This window comes from Phodopus roborovskii, unplaced genomic scaffold (assembly GCF_943737965.1).
Source record: "Phodopus roborovskii unplaced genomic scaffold, PHOROB, whole genome shotgun sequence".
NCBI classification, from domain to species: Eukaryota; Metazoa; Chordata; class Mammalia; order Rodentia; family Cricetidae; genus Phodopus; species Phodopus roborovskii.
In genome coordinates this window covers 1,344,837-1,349,660 of record NW_026126417.1, presented here as the reverse complement: position 1 = coordinate 1,349,660, position 4,824 = coordinate 1,344,837, and the positions used below count along the sequence as shown (strand labels likewise).

The window sequence follows — 4,824 nt, the reverse complement described above, 5'->3', positions numbered from 1 at the left end:
CACCTTCCCTTGTGGTTCTGTCCTCCTTCACTTCACTGTACTCACTGTATTGATGTTGATCACAGTTGGTCAGGAAAACGTGATATCTGGGTAATTGGAGGAGGAGCTGAACTACATGGCAACACTTAGGTCTTTTTTGTTTTGTTTTGTTTTTGGTGGCACTAAATGGGGCTCAGAAATGTTAATCACTCAGAGTGCTTGCTTGACCACCTTATTAGGGTATCTGTTTATAAGTGAATGGTCTACCCTGTGATGTTAGACAGTCACCAGTGGTGAGAAAAGCATGTCTACCCATAGGCTCTTGCTGTGTTCCCATCTGCAGCTCCATAATGAACAGCTATCTACATACAAAGTCCCGGGCTCTGTCCCGTTTAGCACTTCCAAGTGGAAGGCAATTGTAAAGGAGATGTTACCTCTCAGCTGGAATTCAGAATCCATGCTCTTGATGACAAGCAGAGCTTCCACTTCAGGTGAGATCCATCTGAAACAGTGGGTCTCAAACTTCCTAATGATGCAACCCCTTAATACAGCTCATCATGTTGTAGTGGTCCCCAACCATAAAATAATTTCCATTGCTATTTCTTTTTTTTTTTTACAGTGATAAAATATACTTTTATTTACTTTGTTGAGTCAGAAGTTTGTAAAAAAAAAAAAAAAAAAAAACATTATTGCTAAAGTAGATACCAAGCAAACAGACAGGAACTTTAGAAGTCCTTGGAGTTTATTTAAACTAAGGAAAAGGTCATGTTTTCACGCAATACATACTTGGTTCTTTAAATAACAATTGTGACAAACAGCAGAAAGAATTAGAGAATGCTGCACTTGTGATCCATACAAAACATCAACATTTTGGGTTTTACATAATTAAAGAAACATCTCACTTTTAGAAATACTGTGATAGCCAATATATGAGGCATGCCTTTATGTGGGCATAGGAATGCAATTTAAAAAAAGGAAAAACAGAAAACAAAAAACAAACAAACAATCACACACACACACACACACACACACACACACACACACACACACACCGGAACTACTCAATTTCTTTAAAATCACTGAGCAAGAAAAGCAACATTGAACTTCCATACTGATTTTATGCAGCTTCTATACAGTACCTTAACTTAATCCAAGAGCAAAGTTAAGACTCTTCTCCTCTATTTTTGGTAAACAACTGCATGGTAAACTTAGATGACTTTCCCTCTCGACCTGGGAGTGGCCTTTTTACTATCATATTTAAAAGAGGACAGGTTTGGCATTTTTATAGTGATGTCACCAATGTTAATATTTCTTGGGGTCTCAGGAAGATTCATATTCTTTACACCAGATACAGCACGGGCTGGAGCTCCTGCTAAGCCAGCGTCGGATTTCTCCAGTTTATTTTGTGCATCAATTTGTGTAACAACCTCATTCATGTTGGTCTCCAATACCATTCCCCCATCACCATTTCTGCAAAAATATTGTGAACCTTGTCTACATGGAATATTAAATCCAGTTCACAGACATTTTCAACACATTTATCTAATGTTTCCACAAATACTTGAATTAGATCTAAAATGCCAAGTTCACTTTCTGAGGAATCCACACAGAAGACAAAATATAGTGTTACATAATGCCTATAAATCAGTTTGTTGTCAGATCCTCCAATTAATAGTTCTCCTTCTAGGAAATTACAAACATTCTCATCTCGCTTAGATACCAAATGGAAACTCTCCCTAATAATTTGCTGTTGTGTATCTTCGCTATAGGGCTGGTAGAACTTGGAGAGCCGTGGCTTCCCGTGGTTGTTGAAGATGAGGATGAGCTTGATCATGGCTGGTGAAGATGAGGATGGGCTTGATCATGGCTGGGCCTGGCCGACCAGGTGGGCGCTGGGGCCAGGGCGAGGGCGGGCGAGCGAGCCTCGCCTCCAGGAGCTTGCAGCCACGGCTTCCCCACCTGCCGCCTCCCGCACGCGCGCCCCATTGCTATTTCATAACTGTATTTTTCCTGATGTTATGAATCAGAATGTAAAAATCCATCCTTTTCAATTGTCTTAGATGACCCCTGTAAAAGGACACTTGACCCTCAAAGGAAAAACACTGATCTAGAAGATTCCCTGCATAGTGTTTAAGGGATGTAGAACTACTTCACTTTATCCCAGTAATCAATATATACCTTTTAGTCCCATGTGTCCATATGACACAGCCCATGTGTCACATGTTGTCAAAATAGCCATGAATGTGATCAATCACAAATTAATTTAAACATAGATTTGGGTTTAAGATTTTTCTTTTCTTGTTACGCAATCCTGTGGTTCTTGAGTGGGAAATTTGTGGAAGAAGTTATTACACAATGTCAAAAGTTTGGATATACTTGTGAAAGCCTAGAGATTCGTACCTTAATATATACAGGGTAAATTGTAATTTTTAAAGGATATAAGAAGAATTTAAATTGTATTTTTAAAGGATCTACGAAGCAGTAAGTTGGGGAAAGTATTTCAAATTGTTTGGGTCTCATATTCCACCACAACAAGAGGAAGTGGGAAAACCAGAACAAACAAACAAAACAAAACAAAACAAAACAAAACAACTTAATGTCTCTGGGTGCTCTAGCTTTGAATATATATGCATCATAGAAAGGTCTTCTTGGTGGACCACACTGAACAACACCCACAACTGATGAATGTGGCTATTGATTGGTTACTTTAAGACTCAGAATATGAAAATAGATTAATTCAAACCTTAAATTAATGAATAAATAACTCAAAAATTCACTAGACATGAAATGAGAATGAAGAGCTCTTTGTGTATGCCCTGAAATATACCTGAAGACATCACTTCATAAGCATCACCTTGGGGTAGGCTTCTGAATTGAACAGGGTGTAACTTGTATTTCCAGAAAACAACAGAAGAGTATGGGTACCAGCTTGACTTCAAATGACGAAAAAAAAAAAAAAAAAAAAAAAAAAAAAAGAAAGAAAGGAAGGAAGGAAGAAAAAGGAAAAAGAAAAGGTAAATGGACAGGCAGCTAGAAATCATGAACTAGTCAGCCTGTTGCTAAAAATTTGGGAAAAAATAGAGTTTGGCAATTTGATTCAGGTTGCATAACAAGAGATAGAAGGACACGTTGTGGATGCTTGGTGCTAAGTTGATCTCTCCCTAATATGTTGACTTTGAGATTTGTCTTGCCTTTGGGGGTAACTGTAGACAGAACCCGGCCACTTTGACAGATTATCCCCCTCCTTTCAGATGCTTTCACAATGAAAAGGACAAGTGAGAGATTAGGATTGCCAGGCAAAATACCCTCTTATTCCCTGCCACATTTGCCATTCCTCATTATACCTTTCCTAACTTCTTTAAATTAGAGACATCCATTTTAAGAGCCATTCTCATTTGTTCTTATAGTTCTCAAGATTTTTTTTCTCATTTCCCACATTAGTCAGAGACTTCTCAAATTGGGGTTTTTAATCTCTCCAAGATTAGTAATAGGTCATGTTACTCATTATATCCAGCCTACATGTTCTGATGAAGTAAAATAAAAGACTATAAAAGATTTGAAGTCATCCATGTTGCCACTGGCTTCCTCTGATGAGTAAAGGGAATGGTGGATACCTCTACTTATCCAGTTCTTACAGGTATACAATAGAGAAGCCAGCCAGTGTCTATGTTTACCAAACACTATGTTTACGAAATGGAGTGTTCTTTCACTGTGGAGCAGTGAAATAGAAACAGTGAGGAGAACACAGCACTCCATCATAGGACCACTGCTTCTGTCTTCCATCTCTCTCCGAATAAACTATTGAGCTCTCTCTGACATTGCCTTAAAACCAGCAAAGCTGGTGAACTCATAGCAGGTGTTCACACTTGTAGCCATCTAATTTCAGCTTAAAATCCTCTGCCCCCAGAGAAGGCAGTTGTAGAGAAACTGGGGAAAGTGAGAGCACTGGAGTATAAATTCTGGAATTAGAGGTTCAGCTAGAGGCCAAAACCCTCACTAGGATTAGCTCCACCCTGAAATACGAGAACATCAAGAGGGGACTTAAGTCTACTATGGTTTATAGATAAGCCATGTGGAAGGGTCAGGTCAAAAAGTGAGCCTGGTAAGAAAGAAGAGAATTAGCACTAATGGAGTGTTCTTTCTTTTTCTACAAATGAACTCTCAATCGTACCCTTAGTCCCACATCTGTCTTCCAGATAATGTGCACAGCTGCATGTGGGCCATTGTTTGTCTACAAACAGAATATTACATGCTAAGTACTATGCATTCTGGATGAATTAAAAAGAAATCTGTTAGAGAGAGGAGTTAGCGAATGCACTTATCCTTGAGGTTCAGCTTGCCTTTATTAGAATTTTTCTTTGCATGCCCATTCCTCACTGCAGAGTATTAAATTTACTTGAGAAGAAAAGAACACTGGGATGGGCAGTGGGGGAACCAACTCACTTTAAAGACTGCATGCTCTTCGTTAGTAGTTATTGCAACATAATACTACAGTTGTTGTGTCATTTGTAAGCATAGAAAACATCTTGAAAACTGTGGGCAGAACTGGGTATCTGTGGCTATGGTAGAGATCAGTGTAGAACAAGGAACTGAAGCTGAACAGAAGTAACTGTTGTCTCTCTGCCTTATTGCTAAACACTCACATAGACAGTTGGGGCTTGGCTTATTTGCCATTAATTTTATTTTCTTCTAACAGCCATGGAGTATCTTACTCATTCCTATTCCTGCTTCTCTCTAAACTAAGCCTCAGGTCCCAAAAAAGATATGAAAATGAAAATACTGTTGGTTAGCTAAACTGATGTAGTGTCAAACTGCCTACTAAATATGTACCTTTATATCCACAGA

General features: G+C 38.7%; 1 pseudogene; it reads right to left on the bottom strand.

Annotated features, from left to right (window-relative positions):
- Positions 1-1,187: 1,187 nt before the first annotated feature.
- LOC127221698 (AP-3 complex subunit sigma-1-like) lies at positions 1,188-1,813 on the bottom strand (annotated as a pseudogene).
- Positions 1,814-4,824: the final 3,011 nt, after the last annotated feature.